Genomic DNA, 18,665 nt, shown 5'->3' with positions numbered 1-18,665 from the left:
GGTTTCCCTAGGATAGGAGGCATTAAAATAGGAGGATTTTCCAAGTATTTCTTGATTTGATCTATGCTCTTTTGACACTCTTCATTCTATACACATTTGACTCCTTTATGTAAGTTCTTGTTGAAAGGTTGAGCTTTATCTACCAACTATGAAATAAACCTCCTTATAGATTGAAGATGCCCTTGAAGACTCCTCATTTGACTAATGTTTTTAGAAGGTGGCATATCCATCATTGCTTGAACTTTTTCAGGGTCCACCTCTATTCCTTTTGCTGAAATAATGAATCCTAATAATTTTCCAAAGGTGACTCCAAATACACACTTTTTAGGATTTAACCTTAGTGGAAAATGTTCCATATGATCTAGAATGACTTCTAAATCATTTAATTGTGTATCCCTTTTCTTGAACTTAGCCAAGGTTTTGTCCACATAATCTTCCATGTTTTTATGCATTATATCATGAAAAATAGTTGGCATAGCTAATTGATAGTTGGCTCCTACATTTTTTAATCCAAAAGGCATAACATTGCAACAATGGTACCCCATACACAAGTAAATATAGTCTTTTCTTGATCTTTAGGAGCTATCTTAATATGATTATATCCAAAAAAAAAAACCATCCATTAAGGAATAAATCTCATAACCCACAGTCATATCCACTATCATGTCTATGTTAGGAAGTGGAAAATCATCCTTTGGGCATGCTCTATTAACATCTCTAAAATTTTTGCAAACTCAAATGATTTTTTCATGTTTCAAAACTAGTACAGTGTTTGATATCCATTAAACATAGTCAATAGCTCTTATGAATTTTTCACCAAGGAGCTTCTATGCTTCTACCTTAACTAGGAGAGCTACGTGAGGATGCATCTTTCTCAATTTCTACTTAACTGGTTTAACACCTAGAGCTATGGATAAGTGATGCATAATAAGATTAGTGTCCAACCCTGGCATATCTGAATAAGTCCATACAAAATTGATCTTCTTTTCTCATAAGAACTTAATGTAGGCTTCTTTTTCTTATGATGACAAAGTCTGAGCCAAATGTATCATTTGTGGAGCTTCATCCATACCCAAATTGACTTCATGTGTTGGTTCAATAAGCACCATAGATCTATCTTTAAAATAACTAAGGAGATAATTAAGTATCTCATCCTTAGGTGCCTTGGAGAGGTTTTCATCCTCAGATATGTCATTTCTTTTTACTTTTTACTTTTTTGATACTGCAACATAGTGGCTTTCACGATTAGCACTCCTATTCTTTTTACTTTCTTTTCTTTTTATTTTGCAACTGAAGTACTTGATGTCTAGCTCTATCATGTTGGTATCCAGTTCACTAGTGAAAGAGACTATGGGTCCAATGGCATTCAAATATTAGTCTATCTCATATTCATTTTGAAACATTAAAATATCATGTTTGTGATTGTGTTGGGACCATTCAATCAAATTAGGATGAACAAGGGATAAATCAATGGCTGGTTCAAGGTTATGAATATGAATGATATCTCTAATGACCAAAGAGTTAGAGTCCATCAAGTAACTTCCTAAAACTACCCAAATTGGGATTCATCCTAACAAGCAAAGAATCATCCACTAAGGTAACATGTGAGTTCAAATCATCTAATCCTACATCTGAATTATTGACTAATTTAGGTTGAGAACTATATGTATGAACAACATCAATATCCATATCAACTATAGAAGGCTCCAAGAGGGAGTCTCATTCATACTCATTGGAATCTATTTCTAAATCTCAAATAGGATGCTTACACCATGAAGGCTTGTGATGCCCAGAAGTGGAAGCCTCAATATCATCAAGGATCACACTCTCTTGTTCTAAATTTTCAACTATCTCATGAGATACTAGACTACCTGAATATCACCAAAGGAGATTAGTAGAAGGGATCTAGTCTTCACACATATCTTGTTGATTTTCCAAATTAGGTATGTACTCTTGTTCTTCTTCACTATCTGACTTATCAAGGATAAGAGCAACATACTTATTGTGATTCACATATCCTAGGCCAATTAGCTTCTTAGACTTGTGTGTAAGCGTACCATGATCAAGGGGTTTAGCTCTAGCATCCAATCTATTACTAAGACAACCATGTCAAAGATAGTTCATCTTCTTGACAAAAGTATACCCTTTTCCATAAGCTTTAGGAGAAGGAGTAAAGTTCTCATTATGCATATACTTCTCTTCTCTATAAATCCAATCTCTAATAGCCACATCTTCTTTCTCATCTTGAATAGTCATTGAAAACTACACAAATGTGTCAAATAGCATCATAACTGAAGAGGAAGGTTTCATCTCTTGTGAAGGTTTACCATAAGACCTAGGTGAAATTGGTAATGTTGCAAGGGAGTTGAGTTAATATCCGCCCATGCCAAGGTCTATGGATTTGAACTTGTCTTTACATTTAGTAAAGTTGCATCAAAATCTTTTTTTTATCTATTGAGGGGAACATGAGTACTTGTTGAAATTGAGTTAATAGACAAACTATTATCCCCAGGTATACAAATCTCTATTTTGCTGTAAGGGAATTTAACACATTAATGATAGGTATATGACACTGCTTGCATATCATGAATCCATGGTCTGCCAAGTAAAATATTGTATGCAAGGGGTCCAACATCAACTATTTGGAATAAAATATCTTTTTCAACAAGACCAATCCTAATGGGAAGGACGACCAACCCCTTTGAACTTTTCTCTGCCTCATCATAGGTTTTGATAATAATCTTCATTCTGGTATCAATAACTTATTCAAAATAACCTAATGTCTTTAAAATACTCAAAGGAAAAATATTAAGCCCAACACCCGCATCAATCAACACATGCCTAACATGGGTTCTATGGATCATGACCTTAATATGAAGGGAAAGATTATGTGGATGGCCCAAAGATTTATCATTTTCCTCTAAAAAGGAAAGGTAATGAGGGCATAAGTGTAATTGATTGCAGCCTTTCCATTCTTAGGTTGGGAAGCTTCCTCTTTCTCATACTTGGGAAAAATCTCTTTGAATATTGTTTGATCAGCATTGGTATTTAATCCATATATTTCAAATTTTCCATTCTCAATAAGATCTTGAAAAATATGTGTTCAATGCCATTATGAAGTTTACAATAGGCCTTCTCTTCCCACCACCATGGCTTAAATTTAGGTATGTGGAACTTCGTGGCATCATAAGGGCACACAATATTACAAGCAAGGAGCTTTGTGAATATCTCTTCATATGACTCACCCAATTGTGTAAAGTTACATTTCTCTCCTTTAGGCCTTTTTTGATATCTTAGCTTGTTACTTTGTTGATTGACACTAACCAAATGGAGAATAGCTTGGTATTTAGGCTTAGAGGAATCCACAACTCCATGTTCTTATTCCAATATGTTTTCTTTCCTTTATCCTTTTTATTGTTGTTTTTATTCTGACCATTGCTATTGTTGTTTCCATTTTTTGTCAAAATACCTTGCTCTCTCAAAACATCCTCAATTCTAAATGCAGCTTCAACCATGGTATCAAAGGACTCAAAAAAAATATTCTTAGCTTCATACTCTATCTTAGGAACCATCTTACTAATAAGGATTTCAATGTTTTCTTTCTTAGGAATAGTCCTAGAATAGCAAGAGCATTGTCATCTCCATCTTTGCAAGAAAGTAACACAGGATTCTCCTTGATTTTTCTTTGTGTGACATAAGTCCAATAGTGAGATAGATCATGAAAGATTGTATGCAAAGTGTTGAAAAAATCTCTAAATTAACTTGGGGAATGTCTTAATAGGAGGAGTTAAATTGGTAAACTATTCCATTGCTTGACCTTTAAGACTCCTTGGAAATAATATCATAAGGTATAAGTCCTCATGATGAAATTGAAAATTCATAGTATATAACTTATGCACATGATCATTCAGATCCCTATTTCCATCATATTTTTCATATTGGGGGATCTCAATTTTTTTAGGAAAATCTTTCATGTCAAGACTCTTATCAAAAGGATTAGGACAAATTGAATCAACTGAAAAAAACTCTTGGGTGTCGATATTTGCTTCAGTTGTTTATTCAATTGATCAATTTCTTCTTCTATATAGGGATCATTCTTTTGAATCTTTTTTTCTACATAAAATTTGTAAGGGACCTTAGCACCCTTTTTGATTAAACCTTGAAAGCACGCATTTCTATTTTGGTCCATATATGCTTCTATATGTTGCTGAAAATGTGGGTCTTGTTGCATAGCCATGAAATCATAAGAATTATGATCAAAGTTTGAGCTACCACCTCCATATTGTGAACCATGATGAGCTTGTTGTGAAGGTTGTATTGAAACTCTAGGAGGTATTGATCTCCTATAATAATCATGTCTTGAAGCTCTCCTTCCTCTAGAGCTAGGAGATTGTGAAGGTGTTCTTGAGTGTCTTCCACTTTTTGGAGTATGAGGGGTGGATGGAGGAGAGTTGTTTCCACTACTAATGTGCACATTGTTGAATTTATTGTCAGGTTATAGAGCCACAAGAAAGTCTTGTGCTTCTTGATGGGCTTTCCTTTCTATCTCAATCATAACTTTCCTTTCTTCCTCTAGGCATCTAAGTTGTTCTTCCTTCTTATCTTGCTCTTCTAGAAAGGCTTGTCTCTCATGCTCAAGTACTTTGAGTTTGTCACTCGCATAACCTAAAGGTGTCGTGAACAATGTACATGGTCTTGACTGCCTAAACTAGTTACTAGTAAATGTTACATTCACATGAGCACTAGAAGGCTCATGAGTTTGATCATCATATAGGTATAATACTTACCTTTCTCATCCCTTTGGTGTGCATCCAAATATCTATCCTCAATACAGGGTGAGGTTGGTCTATTTTCACAAGTGGGATCACCACACAAAAGGTCCATATAGTATTCACCACTTTGATTCTTCTTTTGTGGAGCCATTGAAAAATTAATATCCATATCCAAGCGAGGTGATGCTAAGGGTTTACTCAACTCAATAAAGTCACTACTAGGTTCAAACAAAGCTTCTAGAATATTTTGAGGAAATTGAACAAACACGAGTTCTTTTCTCTTACATATTTGATGGGTTTGAACCAAAGATTATTGTTTAAAGATGACTTGAGGTATCTTTCCTTGATATTCTTGATATCTTGTTGTAACTAGCATGAAAGAAAAGGTGCTAGGTGATAGGATAACCCTAATAAATTTTGGTACCAAACTAGGATAGTAAAAGTACTCACTTGTCCAAAAGAGATGTGATAAGATAGAATTTTGCAATAGGCATAAACCTACACTGCCACAGAGGTGCCCATAACTTTGGATGAATACCCTAGCACATATGGACCAAGAGGATGATTTAGATTACTAAGACTCTCCAAGCATAATATCAAAGAATCCAAAAGTATATTTTTCTCAACAAGGATGGTCTCCAACTCACCAACTCAAAACAAGGTCACTTGTGAAATGAAAGATCACTAATTCAAGGGGTCAAAGCACAATAACCCAAGGTGAAAACAAGTTTTTAACAATGGGGTAAGTAGCCTAATCTAAACTAGATCAACCTAGGGAGACTAGAAATGACAAGATAGCAAAGTAGTTTGATCATAAAGTCTAGACTTAGGAACTCATATTTTATTCATTTTAAATACCTAACGAGATGTGATAAATTTTGAATCATGAACCAAGCATGCAAGACAATAGTCAAGAATTTCAAGCAAATAGCTTCATACAATGAGCAAGGGACAAAGAAACCTTTCACATAAACAAGAATAGTGTCATAGTATTAGTCTAATCCCTAGAACCACCATTGTGTATGTTCTCAAAATCTTTTATAATCATGCACATAGTCCTAGAAAATAAAATTTGGTAGCACTATGGTTCTTAGTAATGTTCAACTCTACAGCTTTTGCAATCTAGAGTGGGTGAAATCCAATCCCAGTGCACTAAGGTTTTGACATATTCTAAGAATTTAATCAATCAAATATACTAAGGAGATCCAACAACCCAAAAAAATACTACACCCATGAGGATTCCTCAACAAGAATATTTATATAGTAGTTGCTACTACCACATTAAAAATGGCTATTACCACTTGAGGTTCTCTCCATGTGGTTGACCTAATAAAGGGAATGTCCACTATGGTTAACTCTCTCTAATCAAGGAAGACTCACAAAGTTGTACCACATGGGAACTTGGTTTAGATTCAAGGGTTCCAAGTTTTTGATGTGCCTAAAAGAGAATAGAGCATACTCCTCTAGCCTCTTCACCTTACCCAAACATAGCAAACAAGATTCTTTGACACACTAATTTGAAATCACCTCAGCAAATTTTTGGAAAAGCCAACAACAAACACCACCAATCTCAAAAGAGAAAGTACTAATGGATGTTGAGGTTAAATCCAAGCAGAATAGTGAGATAATAACAAATATCCTTCCCTACCTACAAAGGGATCTATCATCGAGAAGAGCTTCATATGTAAGGCAAGTGAATGAAGCAAATTCTATCAAGAACTCCACAAATAGTGTCCATAGGGCCTAATTACTATGTGAAATGCATATGCATGAAAGTAAATCTAACTCCAATTTTAGAGCACCAAATGAAGTATAAATCTATGGAAGCATGTAAAAGCACTCAAGTCAAACACATGAGAGGATTCATTTCATTTCCAAATTCAAATATTATAAAGATCCAACAAAATACTTGGTAATCCTTTGAACATGTCTTTTCTCTATTGTACCTATCGTTTACACTTGAGTGCTCTCTCGTAAAAAACAAAGCAACAAGCAAAATAAACGAACACAAGATATGCAATATATATCCAACTTATAAAAATCTAGGGTTAGATATAAAAATATTATTTTGAAGAGTGATAATAACTAGAAAATAAACCAAATGAAAGCTCACATCATGCATTGATCCATGCAAGTTATTCATTAAATGTCTTTTTTTTTAATATTGATTTTTGATCTAGTCAACAAGATTGGACCTATATGATATGAATTTGGATCCAAAACCCTAAATACAAAAAAAAGACCCTTGTCAAAAATTAGAGAGATTTTCAAAAATGTCAAAATTTTGAAAAGGTCTTTTTATTTGTGCCCTAAGGAGCCATTTTGTCAAAACATATAGGTTTTTGCAGATCAAATTATTAAGCCTTAATATGATCTCTAAAATCAAAATACAAACAACCAACCCTATTTAGAATTTAGAGACCTTTAAAAAAATGTAAAATTTTCCAAACAAATAGCTAAATTTTTCCCTAAAATGATTTTTTATGAAACATCAAGAAAAAATTATAAAAATTGAAAATACCTCGAAAAAATCTGAAAAGTTCACTGAAGCTTCTTTGATATGTTGTCAACCTACAAAAAAATAAAACCAAAACACCAAGCCATTTGAGAGATATGATCAAATCTTTAAGATCTAGGGTTTTGAGTCTCTAAACAAATTGGTACAAGAGGATTAGCTCCAAAAATATCTAAAACCAACAAGTAAAGGTGGGTTACCCCACAGTGGGCACCAAAGATGTATGCCTAAAATGTGAGCACACTTCTATGAGTCATTATATCCAATATTCTCAAGAATGAGATCTCAAATGGTGACTCATATCTCTCTATTTATAGAGTGGAAGGGTCTGTAATGGAGGCCCTCTATTTGACCTAGTTTGTGCCTATGCAAGTACACTATAAAATGAGAGATTCAAAGATCAAAATATGAATGCAAATGAAGATGCAAGCTAATCTAAATGATAACAATGCAAAGAAATTCAAAAAAAGAAATATAATCTATGAAAGAAAATAATAATGCAATATTAATTTATGAAAAAAAATATAGCTCTAAGATAATATGAAAATGCAAGGATGAAATCTTATTATGAAAGTCATGGATGCAAGAGAGAATAAGACAAGAAGAAAGAAGTTGCAATGAAGCTCTAATGTCCAAATCCTAATGCTTAAACTCCTTCCCCAAACTCGCTCTCTAAACCTATAACATAACAATACTATAGCAATGAACTATTTTCTCTATATCTCTCTTTGTATTTCTCTCTATATTTCTTTCTATATTTCTTTATTTCTCTCTATATGTCTCTCTATATATATTTCTCCATATATTTCTCTATATGAAAATAAGAAGGAGAGGGCTCCTTATAAATGAAAATGTGGAGGCGGGAAGCTTCTCACAACCAATATGGAATAATAGAGTTTCATCTATGTGAGACAAAATTCCACCAATGAGAAAAGAGGAGTGTTTGAGAAAAAACTAGAAAGAGGAAAAAGAGGAATCCCACTTAGAGATATGTCCATTCAAGTGTAGAGAAAAAGGATTTATTTATTTATTTTTATTTAATTTATTTCTTTTTTCAAGTGATATTTTATTTAATTAAAAGGGAGCAAGTTCTTTTAATTAAATAGAAAATATTTAACTAAATTAAAGAGGGGTTTTTCTCTTAATTAATTAAATATGGATTAATTATTTAATTAAAAGAGAGGTTTTCTTTTAATTAAATAAGACTTAGGATAAAATGATCAAACCTTAGGAAATATTGACATAATTAAATTAATTACAATTTGATCAAAGAAATTGATTTGAATTGATTTAATAAAATATTACAAACCATTGATTCAGGAATTTTGATAAATTGAATAATGGGGACCCATAGTCTAGGTGACCACTTTAGGGTGCATACAGTTACAACCAAGCATCAGAGATAGTATATGTCGAGTAACATAATTTGTACAAGAGTGTTTGAAATAGCACAAACTTTGAGGTAAACCATTTTGAGCCAACATATAAATAACATTTAATGATCAAAGAGTTTGTTATAAAGGTTGTTAAGCATTTTGACATGGATCATTGATACCTATGAAGGTGGGACAACCAATCAAATGAAGAAGCTAAAAAGGAAACATTCAAATCATTGATCTAATTCTAGAATACTCTATATATGTCTTTATAAGGGCATATCCAAACCCTATTTTTAAAAAGGAAGGTGAAGTAGTATGAATGCTTATGCAAAAGAGTTAGGTTTTGGAGGGTGTAAGAGAAATTGTGAAGTAATAGAGTGTAGTGACCGAGTGAAGTCATGAAGAGAAGATCAAATCAAGCAAATAAAAGAGAAAATCCATAATCAACATTGTAAGTGCAAATCGAAGGATCATATATTGTATCATTTTAGCAAGTGAATTAGGGTAAATATCTTAACAAAGTTTTCCTAATAGGATTATGTAAATTTCTTAATAGAGTGCTTACTTCGTTGTGAGTTTAAATTTGTTTATGCAAGGTAGACCTAACAGTCTTATAAAGCTCTTAATAGGGTAGACCCCTCACAGGGTAGATCATTAGAAGTGATCAAATTTGTATCCCTAATAGGTGAACTTTGTTCCTATAAAAATGAATATTTGTGGGTATCATCCCCACCCCAATTTTACCTTCACCTTGGAGGGTTTTGGGTAACCAAAATCTCTTGTGTTATGTGTTTACATTTTCATGTTGATGGATGTAATACATAGTTAGATCTATTTTAGCATTAAAAGTTTTAAGTTATGTTATGCGTGATGTTGATATAAGAAGGATAATGTGGTGAATGCAATCAAGTTATTATGAAGGATAAAAAAAATTAGTGATCTTGATTCACCCCTGCTATTAATCTCATGTAAAGATATATTATCAATTAGTGTCAAAACACTTAATCATAATGGAAAGTCAATAGTGACTGAGCTACCAGTCTAGTGTTAATTGAGCTTGTGAAGTAACCAAGCATCAATGTTAACCTAGCATGAAGAAAGTAGTATCGACCAAGTTGCAGTGTCAAGTAAGTTGAAAATTTCCACTAAGTTGGCATGTCAATCGATTTGATGGTATCTATTGAGCTCTAGTGTGAACCAAGTTAGCAGAGTATTCTTGTTCAAAGATGATAATCAAGTTAGAAGAAGAATGTGCACTAAGCTAGAAGTGTTTATCAAGTGATCAATATAAACCAAGTGTCTAGTATCATCTGAGTGCCAGAGTTAGCCAAGGTGACAGTGTTTCCCAAGTGTCTTCAGTATCACTTGAGTAAGCCATTGGACCTGAGTTGTAACACTAATTCATCTTGGTAATTACTTTTGGAATTGTTTATGTTATAGCCTACCTATAATGGAATGATTTGGATAGATATAAGTATGAGGTATTTTGTTTATCCAAATATATGATCAATGTACTATGAGATGAAGAACATTTGTATAGAAGGAAATATGGAACTACAGATTATTTAGAAGGTTACAAGAAGCATATGGAAAGAAATAGACTCATCTATCAAAGTCAAGTGATCGGTTCACTCCAAATGATCTTCATCAGAAATTAGAGTTGCATATCAGAGACCAATTCATTAGTTCATCCTAATAGGTGCGTCAATCCCAAATCCCTTAACATGGTGGACTTAAAAGTCCTTTGCAGAAACTACTAACAAAGTAAAAACTTAATTGTATTGTATAAATCCTTTCACAAGGTGGACCTAGTAGTCCTTATTACTCTTAGCTAAATAGATCACCAAAACTAACCATTTGTAAGCCTTAATAGTCCAACTTTATTACTACAATAGTGAATCATTGTGGGTGTCATTCTCACCCCAATTTTACCTTCTACTTGGAAGGTTTCTAGGTTACGAAATATTGTGTTATGGTATTGTCGCTTTACTACTTTCTGTTTCATGCATGCAAGTTTTTTAGATAAACATAACAAAGTGGATTAAATGATTGAATTTTAAGTGGTTCCTAATTCACACCTCCCTCAATATCTTAGTTTCCCAATAAACTTCAAACTATATATATATATATATATATATATATATATATATATATATATATATATATAAGGGACATAACCTAGTGTCCAAGTTTTATATAAAAACTCTATTAAACTCCCCTAAACCTTTCATGCTTGTTTAACTTTTGAATTTATGTGTAGTGCTTGACATTTGATCCCAATGATTGGAATTTGTATAAATATTCCTTTTATGTTGTTTGTTTTACCACTAGTTCATTTTTTCTTTATGGGCATCTTAGGGATTAATAGAATCTCTAGATATCTTCTTAGTCCTTTGAATTATACATATGGCCATATGAATTATGGCTCTCTATTCTCCTTTCTAATATTTCCAACTTCACAAAAATCACTTCTTAGATAAAAGTTAGTAATTATGATCAACTATATAATTAGAGATCTAGCCTCTCTTGAACGAAGTATACATATTTAATTTTATCCCTATATGATGGGTATATGTCATTATTTTAGAAATTGAAGAAATGTATTTTTTCTAGAATATCATTTTAGGTTTATGAAAGTTAATTTTAATTAATTTCTATTTCTTGATGTTTTCGAGTTCTTTTTTATTTCTAATGAATTTTTTTTTCTTATATATATATAAACACACACACACATAAGTATTTTAAGATTTTTTTAAGATTTGTTTATTTACTTTGATTAAAAAATTTGTCGTTCAAATTTTAAAATGGGATATCTGCTCATGCATTTCTTAATTCTAAGAGCTACCTTCCATTTTAATTGTGGCATAGAATTTTTAAGTTATCTTTGCTTGATATTAGAGGTATTGTTGAAATAACTTCCAGAAGTGTTTACAACGTATATGAGAATTAGTAATTTCAATGTCCATTCTTGGGTAGATAATATCAAAGGAATTAATCCCTACTCACTTGATAGTCCAAATTGATTCCATATTGCTTTCTCTATCTAGTTGTTTGTGTAGACACCTAAATTTGATTACACTGCTTTGGTAATCTAATTTAGACATCTCTAAAGGCATCATTAATTAAATTCTTATCTAATTAATCCTTTGCCATCCCTTGTCGATTAATTTAATTAATCATCTATAGTCCTAATTGATAAATCAAATAATCTATTATTTATCAATTAAATCTTTTTCTCCTATCTAATTCCAAAAATCCCCATTTATTAAATAAATCTATTTGATAAATGAAATCCTCAAATTCAAAAACCCCTAACCTATCTCTAATCCTCCATTTAGCCTAATCCACCCCATCCACCCATACTAACCAAGCTTAGCCACTAACTCATCCACCCTCATTAATGCCATCCACTTGTACATCTCTAACATTCCTAATCTAATCTTAAATCCAAGCCTAATCCACCCCCTAATGTTGTCACATTCCTTAAACAAGTTTAAGACTTTCCTAATCCAAACCAAAGTCTCCCCTCAAAAATCCCAACCACCAAGTCATGAGTGCTCTTACAAAACATAAAAGACTCTTACGAACCCACTCATGACTCTTACATCCATCTTCCACACTCTTCCCTCTTCCACACTCATTCCTCTTACATCTCTCTTACATACTCAACCCCACTCATCATGCCTTTAACCAACCCTTTACCCTACCCTCTCACACTCATCCTCCTTGTGACAAGTGTCACCTTCCCATTGGTGCTAAACAAGCACAATCCATGTGCTCTCCTTTGAGTGCATCCTAGCCCTCCTTAAGCCTTCATCCATCCTTGCATCTAAGCCCTCCATCTCTCTACCCCTTAGCCTATAGATTGAATCCCATCCCAAGCCATTTCATTAACAATCTTTGAGCTAAAGTTACCATGCCCTTTTGAGAGCTAAAAGTCATACCCATACCCTTATAATGCCAAATTGAGAGCTCACAAAGCTACCAATTTGCCATTACCCATCTCCATTGAAGCTATTTTGAGCATCTTGAACATACATCCACATCAAAGGACACATCTACAAAATCAATGAAGCATGGAGTGTTTCCTTTTTTGGATTTGCATTCCTTAATTGTTTCCTTTGTCTAATCTCATATGTGAATATAGTTTTAGTTTGTAAATGCTTTCTTTAATGTTAATGTTCTTTGCACACTAAATCTTGTTCTACATTTTGGCATGCCTGGTGGGACCCCGCTATGGGTCATTTTTTTTTCATCCATTTTAATCTACATGTTATTTTTAGAAACTAACAATCTAATAGTTTATGTTGTTTGAGTTGTTGCAAGGTTGTTTGCTTATTTTGTAGGTTGAAGGACGCACTAAAGAGAAGAAGACATACCCTCAAAAATTCAACAATAACCAAGAAAATAAAAAAAATTTGAAAAAAATTTGCACCTATCAGTTCACGTCGCGCAGTATCGTCTACGCAGATTGGCATCTTCGCCTGTCGTCTCAACAGTTTGGCGTCTCTGCCTATTGTCTTCGCAGTTTGGTGTCTTCGCCTATCATCTCTGCAAAATGTCGTCTGCGCAAACTCAACCGTCGTCTCCACCATATCAACCGTCATCTCTGCCATCTCAATCGTCGTCTTTGCAAGCTCAATTATCGTCTGCGCCTACATAACCATCGTCTGCACAAGCTCATCTGCCGTCTTCGAAAGCCTAGACTGTCGTCTACGAATTTTGGGGTCTCTACCTGTCAAGCTGTCATTTCCGCTGTCGCAATCCGCCAACTATCGTCTCTGACGCTGCCAACTACTTTCTTCATCAGACTGTCGTCTGCGCAGATTGGCGTCTCCGCCTGTTGTATTATTTTTAGGATTTTTTGCCTAGTTTTTGGCTGTCTTATTCAAGTCATTGTCTTTGCATGCTTTCAAAACTCTAACAAATGAACCTGTATGTTTAAGAACACCAAAAATCACTAAAAAAATTTAATTATAAAAAAAAAAAAAAAAAAAAAAAGTATAAATCAAAATTTGACTTTTAGTGGTTCCGTAGGAAATAGACCATTCTAAGCATTTTTATGCATATTAAAAAGAACAAAAAAAGTTAAAAAAAATTTTCCCATAGTTAAGCTTTCATTTTAGAAGATTTTGGGTAACTAATCAAATTGCTCTTTTGTCTTGTTGCAAGTTGGAGAAACAAACTTAATCATGTTTCTTAGGTTTTCATTGGAATGAACTTGAATGTTTAAAGCATTTTTCTTTGAATGAATGTTGTTCAAAAACACACTCTTGAATGCCATGGATAAAAATCAACCTTTTATTGGAATTCATGCTTAAAACAAATGAACACAATCTTGAATGCCAAGGATCAATTAACCATTGCAATATCTCACACTTCCAATTTGGGCTTAAAAAACTCTAACACAATCTTGAATGCCTAACAATCAATGAACATTGCATGGTTTTGATGCATCTCAATGACGCTCGCTTTTCTTATGTTGATGAATTTTCGATTTCCATTATGTTGACGACGCTGTCAAGTTGGAATGAACATTGTATGCCATAATCACGAGTGTCTTCAATCATAGCTTACAAAATCTAAGTCATCAATTGGAAAAGAACTCTACTTTTTAGCCCAAGGTCATCCAAGTCTTCTCTCCCCTTGTCATCTTTCGAGGCCATCTTGGGTGCATAAGATTAAGATCCAAAACTTTGTTTTCTTTTTTTAGGAGGCCTGCTTGGGGATTTCATCACCCCTTGGGATGACCTCAACTCCAGCATTCCGATGGAGTATAAGAATCGGGAGGTGAATCGAAGACACCTCTCTTGGGATCAAGATTTTGTCACTCGGGCTAAGCTTCAAGGAACTTTATACCCTTGAGAAGTGAAATAGGAGAAGTGGGTTACCGCTCCTCTCGGCTGTGTGACATCTTTTTGATTTCATCTACGGATATGGGCCTCACGTACCTTGCGTATATTGAGGACTCCCTAGCTAAACCAAATTTCATCCTTGTAGAAAGCTTCCTAGGATGTTGGTGTGTTTGATGTGCTTGCTCCAAAATTTTGTCTGCTTGTTTGTTCATAGCCTTTGAATGAATGTTTGCCAACTTTAGTCAAAATCCCAGAAAAGAAAAAATCTTCCAGCTCAATGCATACTTAGCGTAGTCACTGCCTCATTAGAAGATCATCCAAGCTCCCTTAGTTCTTTGCTTTAGAACAATCCCAAATCCAAAGTTCGTCCAAATCATCCCCCCTAGCCAGCTAGTAACCCAATCCAAAATCACACCCAAGCCTTTAGAGAGTTGTTGTCACTCTGCTAGAATTTGCTATCTAATCAATCCTACCAATCAACCAATCTCACCAAAGTTATCCCTCTGACAGAGCATTGTCTAGGGTAACCCAGCTTTGTCACTTGTATCCCTCATCACCTTGAGCTAAAGGTTGGGATCCACAAGTGGTCAATCTCGTGTCATGCCCAAAGGATCATTAGTCTATCCTTAAGTTGACACAATCTCCACCAATCCTGCACATAGGAAAGCAAAACTCTCACTTTTTGACAACATGCCCTTGAAGTCTTCCATCCACAAGAAAGCCAAAAATCTCCATCCAATCCTCCTTAGGTCTGTCATACAGCTTTGACTCTCCCTAGGAAATCTTTAATCAGCCAATCCAAAATCTGAGCTTAATCCAAATCCGACCATGGGCTTCCATGTTCATCCATATGCAAGACCCCATCCCCATAAAACTCATCATCAAATCATGAAGTACCAATCCTATCATGATATATTCAGTCGTATTGTCCTGGCTCCTGCCACCTCCTATTCCAATGATGATGAAGATCTTGTTGACTATGAAGGGTATCTTGAGAGCCTTAGAAACATTCCACCAACCATCCCCCAAAATTCAAGAGTTATTCCAAACTATCTAGTCATGCCACCTGATATCCCAGCTTCTCCTCCATCACCCAATCAACCAAGCTTCCAATCTTCCACCCACATCACACTAGCTATTCCTGTCAATCCACCTCCACCTCTGACACACAAGTCTCCAAGGAATCTCCCAGAGGAAATACAAGAAAAATAGCCTCTAGTAGTTGATAAGCCACGTCATCCAATCCAACCATGTGAAGTAGTCAGTGCTGAAGCTTCCCCATCTATAATATCACCTCCATCTCCTATTGCTATCATCCCCATACCATCCATCAAATTGCTTAAAATCCTTCCACTTCCCACAAGCATCAAAATCCCACCACCTGTCAAATCCCTTCAAATCCTATCCACATCCCCTCCAAGCATTTCCCAAATCTCCCATAATGACCCCTATGCATCCATCTTCTACTCAACCATCTCCACTACTGAATCTCCCATCTATCCATCTGCTGCCTTTGAAGAATCCATCCCTTCATCTCCTATTGCACCATCCACTCCAATCCAATCCTATCAAGATCTTTCCCAAAAGCATGTTGACATCCCCCAAAGCATAAACAAATATATCATCGTATCATGTCTTCCATCCATAGTGCAGTCACCATCCCCTCCATCTCCAAAACCTCAAGCCATACCTCCTCTACTAAAGGATATCTTTTCATCCCATCAACTAAATCAAGATCCTATCCTACCATCTCCTCCACTCCATGCTTCCATCCTACCACCTATCCAAGCTATTCCACCATCTATAATATACCCTCTTGGTTCACTTACATTCATCCATGGTGGCCTCCTCTCAGCAGAAGAATTAAGAATAGTATCTCCCCATTGCAGTACATCTGATAAAGCACTTCCACCACTTTCTGCAAACAAAAAGTATCCTCAGCTAGTTCAAATGCTCAATCGATGGCATTATCAAGGTCAAGGTTTAGGACTACAAGAGCAAGGAATCATAAAGCCTATTATTGCACAAAAGAATCTAGGATTTCATGGTCTTGGATATGGCTCACCATCTAAAGGTATTGGTACACCACACCCCCAAACCAAGCCTATCTCCAAGCCCACCATGCCAGCCTCCCATCACTCCTTTAGAAAATCTTATGTCATCCCCCCTCCACCATCTTTGCAACCGAAAACAACCTACCATATCCCCCCTTCATCCGCTAAATCCATTTTGGGTCCCTATGTCCCAAAATCTACCATCCTCCTATAAACCATCATTCGAATCCTATTCCATCCATTCCTATGCAAGATCAACAAAGGCACATATTAGGGCACATCATCCATCATCATCCCCCTACATGCTCTTCCATATCCTCTCCATCTCACAAAGCTTCTCCTAACCATCTTCCCAAATCTTACCACAGTAATGTGAATGCCAACTTCAAAATGCATAAAGCTAAAAATTCACATCCTAGGCAATCATATGTCTATTTTAAAAGACATATGCCAAAAAGGCAAAATCCAATCAAAGAATGCAAAACAATGCAAAAGCCTATGAAAAGAAAATCCAAAACCATGTGGATCCCAAAGAAAAAAGTTGAAACCCAATGCATAATAGCATCCACCATTGCTAATCCCCCATCCAGTGACTCATGTCCCCCATCTCCTAACTCCATCTTGGGTGCCTATATCCCCAAGCGTGCTTCCACAAATCCACCATCAAGCCCGCATCTACCATATATCCCCCATATGCTCTTTTCACACCTGTCCCAACATGTGCCAATGTTGATCCTGCAAGCATCCCCATCTCATCCTCCTTTTCGACCTTTTCACTCCTCCATCTCCTACCATCAATCCCATCTAATCCAATCTATTGCATAAATCACACATCCGGTGTACCAACAGCTAGCAACAAATTTGAACATTCCAATAGCTAGTGAAAAATCCTAAGGAAAAGGCCAAAAATAGTTGAAGAAATCCAAAATCATTCTAGCTAAGTCCAAAGTCAAAAAGTCAAAAAAAATAATAAAGAAAAATAAAGCATCCACTGGTGAAAACTTGGCAATTCAAGCACCTTGGACAAGTACCATGAAGCATCATGTGTAATCCCACCATCCCTAGCTTAGCCTATCACCCTCATGCTTTTGGTCATCTCTTGACATCCAACTCCATCTTCCAATCTATCCACCTATCCTCCACCCTCCATCTTCCATCTCACACCATCCACTTATCTCCTGCAGCTTCAGCCAACCATCATAGCTATCATCCATCTCCCTAGCCCCTTCAGCTTTTTCCATCCTAGCTTCAATCCTATCACATCCATCATACGACCTCCTTCCACATGTCATATTATGACTAGGGGCACTGTATTCCTTGGAGATCTTGTCTTGTCCATCCTCCCTTGTCATTGGTATCTAGCTCTAGGCTATCCTCATGCAAACCCAATGTCATCTCTTTATGTCCATCATAATCCTAGCTATCTACCATCCTATCTAGCCATCTCATCCTGCTCCTCTAGCTATCCTTGGTCACAAAATCTCTCATCATCATTGGGATGCATCCTCCCCAAATCCATATCTTCTGCTATCACCCAATCCTTAGCTTTCACATCTTGCACAACATCGAACCATCCCGCTATCCTATCATCCTAAGCTTTTGCCTGCTTGTAACTATCTTGGTCAGCTTTAGCTTGTCAATATCTTGGTCCGTCAGCTTGTACATCCTCTTTAGCTTAGTATCATTGTATCTATCCAGCTTTCATGTTAGTTCATCCTTGGTCAACATCTTGCACACATCGCACACCTTGGTTAGCTATTCCAATGCATCCTTTAGCTAGATCTCATGTCACCAAAGTGTTATCCTTCTTAGTTCAGCTTGCCAGACGCATCACTCATCCAAATCCACCAGCTTAGGTGCTCTCCGATAGGTCCTTGCAAGATATAGCTTTCCTCATGTCTGATCTTGGTCCGTTAGTACCTTGTCCTACCCATCTCGTTGGCAAACAGTTCTCTTTTGGATTTTCGCTTTCTTTTGATTTGGGATCTTCCCTTCTGGGTCTTGAGATATCTTTTCCAAGAAATCTCCTTGTTCCCTCCTCAAGGTTGCCATGATCTTCCATATCATGGTATGCTGCGAATGGGGAAATC

This window comes from Cupressus sempervirens, chromosome 7 (genome assembly GCF_028749045.1).
Source record: "Cupressus sempervirens isolate cs-2001-9-10 chromosome 7, ASM2874904v1, whole genome shotgun sequence".
Taxonomy (NCBI): domain Eukaryota; kingdom Viridiplantae; phylum Streptophyta; class Pinopsida; order Cupressales; family Cupressaceae; genus Cupressus; species Cupressus sempervirens.
The sequence above is the reverse complement of the archived record's forward strand: the minus strand, read 5'-3'. Positions refer to the sequence as shown.